Source organism: Monodelphis domestica, chromosome 8 (genome assembly GCF_027887165.1).
Source record: "Monodelphis domestica isolate mMonDom1 chromosome 8, mMonDom1.pri, whole genome shotgun sequence".
In the NCBI taxonomy this organism is placed as follows: domain Eukaryota; kingdom Metazoa; phylum Chordata; class Mammalia; order Didelphimorphia; family Didelphidae; genus Monodelphis; species Monodelphis domestica.
In genome coordinates this window covers 126,871,283-126,884,310 of record NC_077234.1, presented here as the reverse complement: position 1 = coordinate 126,884,310, position 13,028 = coordinate 126,871,283, and the positions used below count along the sequence as shown (strand labels likewise).

The 13,028-nt window shown below is 34.0% G+C and overlaps 1 protein-coding gene and 1 long non-coding RNA gene across 8 annotated transcripts in view; one reads left to right on the top strand and one right to left on the bottom strand.

Moving 5' to 3' along the window:
* The window catches only part of PIBF1 (progesterone immunomodulatory binding factor 1), a 289,035-nt gene that overhangs the window by 51,659 nt on the left and 224,348 nt on the right, over nucleotides 1–13,028 (bottom strand). The gene's annotated exons all lie outside the window — the stretch shown is intronic.
* Nucleotides 1–13,028, top strand: part of LOC103102053 (uncharacterized) — a 111,893-nt gene that overhangs the window by 56,719 nt on the left and 42,146 nt on the right. The gene's annotated exons all lie outside the window — the stretch shown is intronic.

Below are 13,028 nucleotides of genomic sequence, written 5' to 3'. Positions count from 1 at the left end.
TTCTCTCTTCTCCTTAATTCCTTCCCTCTCTATTAATTAAAATCACCATAAATTTCCAAACTGACTTGGGTATTTTATTTGGGATTTTCTCTGGCGACCAAATTAATTTAGATTTAGGTCACAACCCTAAAATTATCCTTATAGTCACAGCTAAAGTTCTCCCTTCAACAAGAAGCATTCCCTGTCCTCCTTAAATTGAGAGCTTCCTTTGTATATTATTTCCAATTTATACTCTATATCTTGTTTATACATAATTTTGTTATCTCTGCAATTAGAATATGAGTGAGTGGGAAGAATTTTATTTTTACTTTTTCCATTGCTTAGTGTGGTACTTGGCACATAGTAGGTGCTTAACAACTATTTGTTGACTTGACAGCATAATATCCTTTGCAGCCTCCTTTCTTTCTACTACCATGCCACTATCTTAGTTCATGTTCTTTTGTTTCCACTGAAGAAATAGCCTCTTTTTTTTTTTTTAAACCCATACCTTCCATCTTGGAATTAGTATTGGTTCAAAGGCAGAAGAACAGTAAGGACTAGGTTAAGTGATTTGACCAGATTTGACAATTTCACCCTCTCAGCAGAATCTCCAGTATATGCCTCCTCTGTGGACATCACACAAACCTAGTGTAGGTCCTCATCACCTCTGCACCTCATACCTAGACTATGGCAACATCCTTCTGTTTTTTTTTTTTTGTTTTTTTTTGCCTCAAGTCTCCCCCACCCTCTTCTCTATTGATCTTCCTAGAGCACAAGTGACCATGTCATATCCCCAAGGCTCCCTTTTGTCTCCAGGATCAAACATAAAATCTACTGATTGGCTTTTAAAGCCCTTTGTAACCTGACTCCTTCCTATCTTTCCAGTTTTCTTACTTCCCTCCACATATTCTGTGATCCCTTCACATTGGAGATACTTGGAAGCAATTAGACCAGCTAAGAGGCTATTGCTTCTGGGGATAACTAGCTGGCTCAATGGATTGAGAGCCAGATCTAGAGATTGGAAGTTCTAGGTCAGTTAGGAAGTGGGAAGGTTTTGGGGGAGAAAGGTAACAGTTCAGCTTTGGACATGCTTAGTTTAATATGTCTATGGGACATTGTATTTCATATATCCAAAGGGTAGCTGGAGAAGTCAAAGTTGATTAAGACCGGGGAAAGAGATTTGACAGTCAACTGCACAGACATGATAATTAAATCCATGGGTGCTGAGATCACCAAGTAAAAGGTAGAGGGAGAAAAGGAAGAGGACCCAAGACAGAATCTTGAGGTACCTCTATGATGAATGGCCATGATGTGGATGAAGACCAAGTAAAGGAAAGAAGGAGCAGTTTGATAGGCAGGAGTAGAACCGGGACAAAGAAATATCATGGAAACTAGGGAGAAGAGATAGTATCAAGGAGAAGGAAATCAATAGTGTCAAGGAGGAAAATGATTCCAGAGGGATGAAGACTGAGAAAAGGCCAATAGAGCTAGTAATTAAGAGATAATCCATGACTTTTGAGAGAGCAGTTTCAGTTGAATGAGGTGACTGGAAGCTAAACTTCAAAGGGAAGAAGTGTGGTTAGCCTTCTTAAGGAGTTCAGCCACAAAAAGAATGAGAGATAGAGGATGAAAATTAGTGGAGATTGATAAACAAATGAGTTTTTTTTTTTGAGGAAGGGGGAGAAATGGGCATATTTCTAGGTGGTATGGAAGAAGCTGGTAGACAAAGGGTGATTAAATATTAGTGAGAAAGTAAGAATGATAGAGGAGGCAATCTTCTGCAAAAGCCAGGATGAAATGGGATCACTTGTACTACCTCAGCAAGAAAGAGGACCTCCCAAGTTAAGGAGTAGAAGGTCCTAGAAGGCATTTGAATGATGTGAGATGAGGAGGAAGAAGGGGAGAATAGTGAATTCTCTGTGAATCACCTCAATTTTTTCAATAAAATAAGGCTGAATTCTTGGCTGAGAGAGTAGGGGGAATTTTCATTATGTTGTTATTCTTTCTGTTAATATTTTTGTAGTTGTTACGCATATTTTTCCTGGTTTTGCTTTCTTCACTTTGCATCAATTTATATGTATATCTTCTCATACTTCTTTGCATCTATTAAAGTAATTATTTGTTACTTTACAGTAATATTCAGTTACATTCAAGTATCACAATTTGTTTCTCCAATTGATGAGCCTCTCCTTTCTTTTCATTTTTTGCCTACAAAAGGGCTTTTTCTGTGGAAAAATAGACGTTAAGTAGATCTTACATCTCAAGTAGATTAGTAATGAGAAAAAATCAATATATATGAAGCTTTTTCTAAAAGCTTCTAGCAGAATTCACTGGAGAGAAACAAGAGCAATAAAAAGGCTGATGTAGTAATTTAGATATAAGAGAATAATACAAGAGAATTGGAGGGGCAAGTCCAAGAGATTTCATAAAGAGATTCTGAACATGATAACTGATTTAATGGAGGAAGCAAAGGAGAAAGCAAAAAAAAATTTTTTAAGCAATTCAAAGTCTTGGGGATAAGGAACAAAGTGTTATCATTGATAATAACAAGGAAACTGAAGGTGGCAAGTGAGGAGAGAGGACAGGATAAATTGCAGAACTTCAGGTATTAATGTAACATTTAAATGGAGAGGTCTTCCTAAGATATATAGAACATTGTTGTTTATTTCTTCCATTAAAAAAAACCTTTCCTGCTATTCACAGAAACCCACAGGAGAACTCAAAAATGAGAAAATATACCTAATTAACACAGTTTTTGATTGCCCAAAATATTATGTCTTTAAGATCATAAATCCTCACATAAAAAAGAGGCAGAGTAGCCAGTTTGATCTAAACAATAAGATCACACATTTTTTCTTAAGTAGAAATAATAGAGATGTTTATGGCTAAAAAAAGTATCATTTTTCTCTTATAAGAGACAGCAAAACAAAGTGTATAAAGTTCTAGAGTTGGATTCAAGAGATCTGTATTACAATTCCATTTGAGATCTTTGACACTTATACATGATAAGCAAATTCCTTCACTTCTGGAGTCTCTGGCTCCTCATCTGTAAATTGGAGATAATAATTGTCTTTCCTATTTCAAAGGGTTATTGTGGAAATAAACCTTACAGCATTAAATGATTAACATTATCATTATTAATGCAAAGTATAATCCAAGATTTGATAGTATTTAGTTGTTGCCCAGACTTAAGGAAGGGTATTTAAGACTAATGTGCCCTGATTATGTATGTAGTAAGCAGGAAAAATAAATAAGAGCTAGATTATCAGTCTTAGAATAGTCATCTCTGTTTTAAAGGGGAGGATTTTTCTATCTGTTCTGTAGTTAGAAAAAATATAGAGACTATAATAACTTGTTGGACTAAAATGCATGAGAAGAAATTTGAAAAACTGATGGTAATAAGAGTATTGAATATGTTTACTATATTTAAATCAAATACATATATGTAGAGTGATTCTTTACATTTCAATTTTGTTTCTATGTTCCTATTGCAAGAGCAAATAATAATTTTGCTAAGAGTCTAATGGTAAGATTAAGATGATAAGTTGAACACATGCTTATTAGTTTGTTGGGATCACAGTTCTAAATATTATTCAATTTTTGGGCCTTCCCAAGAATGGATTTTTTGAAATGATAATGAGAATCATCAATAAATAAATCAAGCAGAACACTGCCTCAGACATTTATCCAAATAAAATTCTGAGTGTAAGAATTAGTGGAAAGGATCATGCTCAATGAAATTTGAGATAACTCTGAAGAAAATGGGAAATCTTAAAAGTTTAAAACATGAAGTTAGCTGAGATTTATTATTTATTTATTTAAAACAAAAAACCCTTACTTTCCATCTTAGAATCAGTATTGTGGATTGGTTCTTAGGCAGAAGAGTAGTAAGGGCTAGTGTAAGGATGTTATTAGAAAATAAGTATTGTTTTATTAGTTTAGGGCTGGCTTGAGAAGAACTGGAGTTTAAAGCAGAGCTGAGAGAGTGCATGTTAATTTCAGATGTGACAGTTATAACCATTTTTCTATGTCAGTTTCTCTCTCTGGCAATTGGGAGTTGGTCTCTGGCAGTTGGCAGAGACACACACTCAGAGACTCTGTCTCAAGGCTGGAGGAGGTAACATCTTTGCCTCTCTCTCTCTGTCTGAGGGAAAGACCTGAAGGAGCTCAGTGACTTCCTTTCCCAACTTGGGAAACACTATTGAATATTGTGGTTTTATAGATTGTTTAACTCTAAGAAGACCAAAGAAAAACCTGGTCTTTGGTTTAGACTCTGAGTCTGTTAAGGCTCAGAGTCCTAACTTGATTCTTGTTGAGACTCAACCAGGTAGCCTTTGTTATTTTATAATTTGAAGGTAAAGTTAAGATTTATAAGGTTAATAGCGGTAGTTTTTATTTAGATAGTATAAATTCGGGTTAGTCAGATCAGGGAGAATTAGTGTAGCCTGTGAAACACAGGAGAAGCGATGGAACCTGGGAGTTTATTTGGGTGGATTTCGAATCCTTTAGAATTAGAAATCCTTTATTTATCCTTATATAGTTCAATATATATATATATATATATATATATATATATATATATATATATATATATATATATATATATATATATATATATATATATATATAAAATAAGAGTCTCTTTAGGGTCCTTGTGCCTGGCCCTGAAGGGAAGTTCACATTTGAGCTTCATATCATCACTGAGGATACTTTTGATTACACCTATAAAAAGTATCCAAACAGTTTTGAACCTATATTGGAACAGTTTTTCCATCTAAATATATTATTTTTATAACTCACCAATTTATTTTTACACTAGGCAATGGGGGTTAAGTGATTTACTCAGGGTCACACAGCTAGGAAGTATCTGAGGTCAGATTTGAACCTAGGAATTCTCATCTCCAGGCCTTGCTCTCAATCTCCTGAATCACTCAGTTGCCCCCTTAGCTGAGATTTAATAGGAGGTTTTCTTGAAGAACTGGTAATTCTAGGCTTTTGGAAGCAATATCTTACCTTTAATTTCTTAAAGGAAACAGAGCATTTCTCAAGGAGAATCATAGTCTATCATCTAAAAACCCAGGTTATTGCAATACTGACTTATGCTTTTACCTGTGCCACTGACTCAACTGTGACTAAAACAACATATTTCATTTGCCTTGGTTTCCAAATCTGTAAAAGTGAATAATAATTATCATGTAACTCAATGGGACATGTGGATGAATTAATTAATGATTATAAAAAAACCTTTGAACACATAAAACTCTCTATAAATACTATGCACTATTATGACTTTGGATGAAAAAAAAAACAGGCATCAGAGCAAAATAGTAATTAAACACCAATAAAGGTAAACAGCTCAGCAGAAAAACCAATAGACGTTTAGTGTCAGGCGCCAGAGAGCCTACTTATCTGAGTAGTTGAAAAGAACTGTGAGGATTGGGGGGGAAGTGGAGTATCAGACTGGGTAAGCATCCTAAAATTCACAGAAGGATCTGTTTCTTTTACCTGTCAAATTCTACTTGATCTTATGCTGACCTATTCTTGGAATTACTTAAGAAAATTCATATACATAAGTTAGTTAAATTGTCATGGAATAGAAATAAAATGTTGAAAACAGTTAAAGGAATCTGATCAGATAATTCTAAAGAAATTGCCTATGCCTGATGATAGTTCTTTGTTCCACATGGAAGTAAATATTCTGTCTTTGGAGGTTAAACAGTAAGGCTAAACTTGAGACTATGGAATCAGAGTCAAGTAGGAAAACAGGTTTTAAAAACATCTCTTTTCCACATTTAGTCCTTGTAATCAGTTACTAAATATTTGGAAAAGTCTGTATATTTAGTGGTTTATTTTCAAAATTTTTAGAGTTTTCTTGGGTTCCTTTCATATGAAGTCATTAAGTATGCAAAGAGCAGGTTTATTTCTTATACTATATCTTTCATTACTGGATAAAGTGACTAGGATATTCAGTGCTCTTCCTCTATGCACTTATGTGCAATGACTCAATAGAAATTTAGCCTGTATAAGGCGTATTTCATAACAGTGGAAACTCACCTTTTAAAAATAAAAACCTTTTTTGTGTGACTCACAAAGCAACCACAAAACAAATCTCCTTGTAAGCACATCTACCTTGAATAGTATATTACATACATAATTGTTCAATTCACTGTTAATTATTACTCAGACACTCATGTTTATGGCTCTGTTTCACCTGCTCTATATTCCTGTTATATTGCTCCTTCACTTCCTGGATCAATATACTCTGGCTAATCCTTAAAGGAGAAGCTGACAATGTGGCCTTTTCTTCTTTAACTGGTAGTTTTGAACAAACTGAGCACCGACACCAGGGCAATGAAATTTATACTAATTATTTTTCCTTCCCACACAAACCCTAGTACTAACTTATGATTCTGTCTGTTTATCTCAGGTTAAGGGAGAAGGAGCAACATCACTTCTAAGATACATATTTTTACTTCAGTTGTGGGGGACATTTAAAAGGTGGTTAGTGATGTCATTAATACTCTTAAAATCATGTTAGTGAAAATTCAGCATGAATACAGAGAACATTTCTAATTCTTATACCATAATATATGACTAAATAACTTTTCTAAGTTTATTAAAAGATACTGCAAAATTATTATAATCCAGTTACCTGCTTGGTAACTGTATAAAATTTTTACATTTCTAAAGAAAAACAGAAATTGTTTAGCTGAGTTTTATTTTGTATTCCTTGGAAACAAAATGACACTTTTTCTTTTGATAAAATTTTGAAAGGATCAGTAGATCAGGGCCCTGAAACTTTTGTGATAAGGAACTATTAATTTTCTCAACTGATATGGCAAATGGAAGCAAGTTTAGGGTTTGGGAATGATGACAGACTGTCAGAGTAGAAGATAATGAGTAGAGTATTTAAAGTCTCCAAGATTTGGAAAAAGAGTATTCATAGTGTTGAGACAGGAGAGCCAATAAATTCTTCTAACAGTTGCTTGAAATGCCCAAAGTCATGAGAAAAAGGCCTTATGGGTTATTTGCATTAGAATGAATTATGATTGATCTGTGGGGTCTCCTTGTAGATCATATTATTTTATATGGAAACTGAAGTATGTACTTAGTAGTATTTCACCTCTGAAATCACCTTAATTTTTCAAATGAAAGCCATCAAAAACTACAGCAGAACATAGTATCTTATAAAGTGGTATAGTCTTCAAATATTGCACAAGACTTCTGGTAGTCTTGCAACATATTTGCATAGCATAGGCAGTTTAATTTTAAAGGATACAAATATTTAGCATGAAACATTTTATGATGGTTGATTCCATAATAGGCATAGTTTTTGTGATGCATATGACTGTCACAAGGTGAGGCTGATGATGCAATCTTGGAGATTACACATACACATATATATGCCAATTTTCATGTTGAGAAATAATATTTCAAAAGCTAAGATTATTTTCAGCATAAGAAGTCTTATAATTAAGAATAAAACTACCTATAGTTTTAAACAAGGAATTTATTAATCTGTATCCAATTGAGAATATTCATTAGATACATACAAAAAAACTCTGATATAACCTATTTTAATTTTTGGTTACAAAAGTGATTTCCAAGGAAGGCCATTTTAGCAGCAAAGAAGATCCAATATTTATTAAAGAGTTGCTTTTATGAACATGTCTTGTGTCATCATGATTACAACCCTCAGTTTTCAATAGAAATGATTCATTTTTCACTTACAAAATCTTGACTAAATGCTTGAGAATAAAATTCACAGGAAGAAAGGTACTATAAGTACAAAAGATATATTAATGCTAATAAAGATCATGTCAATAAAATTATTAATAACTTTCTTTTTAGCTATTATGCTTACCTTCTGCTCCCTAATTACCACTCTCTCCCAACAAAAAGTAATGCTATAATTTATTGAATAAATGACTTTGAAACCTAACTGGTAGAGATAAAATAATAAAAGACAAGATTTAATGCTATATCTTCTTTAATAAGATAAAATCCTTTTTAAGAGAAGTTGTAGGGATTATTCTAATTTTCAAAAGATTAAGTGAAATTAAAACTTTTAAAAGTTTAAAGCAGAAAAGTATCTGTCATTTTATTAAATCATGAAAAATAAAACCAATGAACATTATTATTAAAGAGCTCCTATTAGAGGAAATATTGTAGAGAAGGAGCTGAAGGGGAACATTTTATATCAGAGAGAAAAATTATACTGATGGGATTACAGCCTCTCCATTTATAATTTTTCGGATGAAAACTCAGGAAACCCGAGTTCAGTAACTTATAGCTAATACTTATAGCTCAGTAAATATTTTATTCGGAGATGGTGAAGGACAGGGAACACTTTAGTAACTTGAAAACCCAGTACCTCTGAACATCTTTCTTTTGTACAAAGTCATGCCTTTTTATTTCAGCTGAAAAGGACTGAAAATGATGGTATTATGCCTTCAATTCAACTGAACAAATATTTGCTCAACACTTATCTTATGCTAAAACTTAACTGAGAGTTATAGGAATACAGAAATGAATAAGGCATATTCTCTGTCTCAAGAAGTTTCAACTTAGTAGGGGAAATAAAGGGTGACAATAACATAAAGATACCCAGGTTGTAGTCTTGACTCTACTTAATTAGCTTTGTGACCCTTGGGCAAGTCTCTCAACATTTTTGAGACTATTTCCTTTTGTCTGTAAAGCTGGTTTGTGTATAGGGGATAAATGGGATGAGATTATCTCAAAAAATCATTTTTTTGTTAACATTTTATAACCCAATGACTTTAAGACAAATGTAAACCATGATAGAAAAGGGAGTCCATATGAGGTAATAGTTATATTAGCAATCAGAAGGTTTCAGTTAGAGTAAAAGCTCTATTATGTGAAGTGATATTTAAATTGGGCCATTCTCTAAAAAAGTTCTGCAAAACTCACTTTCCTTGTCTATAAAACAAGGGGGATAGTAAATAACCTCTAAGATTTCCTTTCCATTTAAAAAATTCCATAGGTCTAAAAAATATCTACAGGACAGATTATAATACATTTCATCAAAAGAAGTAAAATTAAATGCTAGGGAGATTTCAAAAACATGAAGATTATGTAGGGAGGAACAGATAAGGTTTTGTGAAGTAAGGGGTAAAATTGTCATGTCCTGTGGTAGATTTTTTTTTTGTCTAACTGTTCTTAGCAATATATAAAGCTATTTCTAGTTATGTTTCTTCAATTCTATGCTTATGTGGCTGGTTTTTTAAAACTCAAATGTTGGATCTTACATTTACTCATAATAAATTTCATCTCATTATATCTGATCCATTGTTTGATCATTGAATCAAAGCATTTAAAGCTGAGAGACACCTTACGACAGCATTGGGACACATTTTTGAGATCGTGTGCCCAAAGTGCAACTTCAAGCTGCCTGTGAACCCCTTGCATTACTCCAGACAGTGGAGGGAGAAAGTGCTTGCATTGGGTAGCTGGACAGAGGGGCAGGGCATGCAAAAAATGTCCTCAGGGCTGTGAAGAGGGGGAATGGAGGAGCCCTCCCCATGCCATGGCTTCGCCAACACAGCCTTAGGAGATCCACTTGACACCATCATCCAAACTACTACTCTTCTGTTTTGTATCATCTATATAAATGTGAAAAGCATGATATAACTTCATTAAATACATGGATGAAAATATTAAACAGCATATAATTAAGGGTAAATCCTATGGGCCCTAAACTAAAAACCTTCCTAATTTAACATTGATCCATTAATAATTATTGTTAGTCTGTTAATTTAGACAATTCTGATCCATGTAAATTGTATAGTCATTTAGCCTACATTTATTCCATCTTTTTTTTTAAGTGTAACGAGAAAAGTTACTTCAACTGCTTTACTAAAATCTAGTTATACTTTATCTACAGAATTCTCATAATGTACCATTTTGGTAACCCTATCAAAAAAGGAAATGAAATTAGGTCGTCATGTCTTAGTCTTGATGAAGTCATGATGGCAATGGGTTTGGTTGCTGATGAGGGGAAAAGGGGGAGAGTAAGCATTTATATAGTACCTTTTATGTGCTAAGTACTTGGCTAGGTCTTTTTATAAATATTATCTCACTCAGTCCTTTCAATCTACCCAAGAGGTAGATGCTATTGCTATTTGCCCTTTAGAGTTTAGGAAACTAAGGCAAACATAACTTAAATGACTTGTCCAAGGTAACATGGCTATTAAGTGTCTTACAGACTCCAGGCTCAGTGCTTTATAAACTGAGCCAATAGTTGCTTCAAAGTTAATGGCAATTTTGGTAGTGTTGGTAGCAGAATACAAATTAAAAGGGAATAAAGAAATAATTATCAAAACTATCTGATACTGGCTAAGAAATAGAAAGGTATATCAATGGAAAAATATAATACAACAAATAGTAGTGAAAAATTATAGTAACCTTGTATTTCACAAAAATGTATAGATCTAGACTATTGGGATAAGAAATAACTATCTGGTAAAAATACTAAGATAACTGGAAAGCAGTTTAGTAGAAACTAGGCATAGGTCAATATTTTATTTTATTTGCCAAAATAAAATCAAAATAGATACAAATTCTAGACATAAAAGGAGATATTATAAGCAAATTAAAAGAAAGGGAACAAGGTGCCCATAGATTTGTAGCGAGTAGAAGAATTTACGAGTAAACAAGATGGAGAGTTTTATGAGATGTAAAATGGATAATTCTAAATATATTAAATTGAAATGTTTTTCTACAAATAAAACAAGTGTTTCCCAAGAATAGAAGGAAAAAAGAAAATTGGGAAAAAATTTTCATAGTCTCTTATATAGATCTGTCAAATATATGGGAACAAGAGTCATTCCCCCAAATGATAAATAGGCAAAAGATATGGAAAGATAGTTTTTGGATGAAGAAATAAAAACCATTTTTCATTTTTATGAAAAAATGTTCCAAATCACTACTTATTAGAGAAATGCAAAAAAACCAATTCTGAGATTCATTTCACACCTATCAGACTGGCTGACAAAAGGGCAAAATGACAAATGATGGAGGGGGTGTGGGAAAGTGGGGACACCAATACACTGTAGTTGTGAACTGATCCAAATATTTTGTTTAATTAATTAATTTAGAATATTTTTCCATGGTTACATGATTCATGTACTTTCACTCCCCTGTTTCCTCCCCCATCCCTGAGTTGATGAGCAATTCTACTGGGTTTTACATGTATCATTGTTCAAAACCTATTTCCATATTATTCATATTTGCAATAGAGTGAACATTTAAAGTCAAAATCCCCAATCATGTACCCATTGAGCCACATGATTGATCATGTGTTTTTCTTCTGCATTTCTACTCCCACAGTTCTTTCTCTGGATGTGGATAGCATTCTTTCTCATAAGTCCCTCAGTACTGTCCTGTAAAACAACCATTTTGGTAATTTGGCATTAAGCCAAGAGATATAAATCTGTGTGCACCCTTAATTTCAGCAATACTGTGATGGTGGGTCTATTTCCTGAGGAGATGGGGGGGGTTAGGGGGGAGGAAAAGAACCTATATGTTCCAAAATATTTATAGCAGCTCTCTATAGTGGCAAAGAACTAGAAACAGGGAATGGCTACACAAGTTATGTGATTATGATGGAATATTACTGTGCCATAAAAAGGATGATATAGCTTCCCGAACCCGCGAGAAGCTACAAGGTAGAAAGATAGAAAAAGGATAGAAGTTTTGGATACCACGAGGGGCGTGGTGGAGCCAAGTTAAAGATATGAGATGGCAGAAATGAGTCAGAAAACAAGGCCTTATTGATTATAATGGAGCCACAGCAGAACCCCAATCAGTCTGGACCTCTTTCCGAAAGGCTAATCCCGTCCAGTGATCCAAATTTAATACCACACACAGGTCGGAGACATGATAGAGAAAAGAAAGTGCCTGGCCTAAGGCCAGGTTCCAGGTGAGAAAGATAGAGAAGGAAAGGAATTAAAGATGGAGCTTGGCCTCTGGCCAACAATCTCCAGCAAGGACAGGCATCAGTGGGAGCTGAGATCCAAGAGAGGGCGGAGATTGCTGTGGCTGCTTTTAATGTCTTTGATATGCAAATATACACAATACATAGGGATGATTATCATTGGTTAACGACAAGGTATAGGTGTGGTTTCTCTTAGCCAGGTGGACACAAAGAAACCTGTTTTCCCACCTAACCTGGGGGAAGCTGGGATCAAGGGTCAGAGGCTTTCCTAGCCATGCGCAAGACTGAGCATGCTCACTTCTAAGCCCCTCTGTACCTTCTAACTGTTTCCCTTCTCCCTAGATAGGGGTGGACTGCTACAGATGAACAGGCTAATTTTTTAAAAACTTGGAAAGAATTGCATGATATAATGAAGACTGAAATAAGTAGAACCAAGAGAGCATTACATACAGCTACAGATGTAATATATGAAGAATAACTTGTGGATGTTCACATGCACAGAATGAATTGAAAAATGGAAACAGGAAAGACATATCTCTTTGCTGTATGATGCCTTCTATAATGTGGGGAGGGCAGAGTTCTGGAAATAAATTCTATTAATTAAAAATAAAAAAGAGTAAAGAGTGAATTAGTTATTTAGTAAGTACAAAAATACTCTTCTTTTGAAAGATTTGATGATAAAGGGAGAAAAACAGATTTAATGGTAATTTATAGTATAACTGAGAAAAATAATTTGTGGAGATTTTTGAGTCAATAGAAATTAGGGATATAAGAGGGTGAAGTTGTGATGGGATCAAGAACTTAGGTTAGTCATATTTTTTCATCTTAACTAGACCTGCATTACCATATGGCAATTCTTTTATTTTTACTTGATGAACCATCATATTTCAGATGTTACAAGCTTTACTCTTTCTTTAAGTTCTTCTAATTCCACTATTTTGCTCATTCATTTCCCCTACAGTAAAATCCATTTGTCATAACCTAATGTGGAATGTTATCTATGTACAAGTCTAATTACTTTGCCAGGCCATTGAAGGAAGCGACCATATCTTACATGTATATATATTTTAACCAAGAATAGTGCATGGGATGA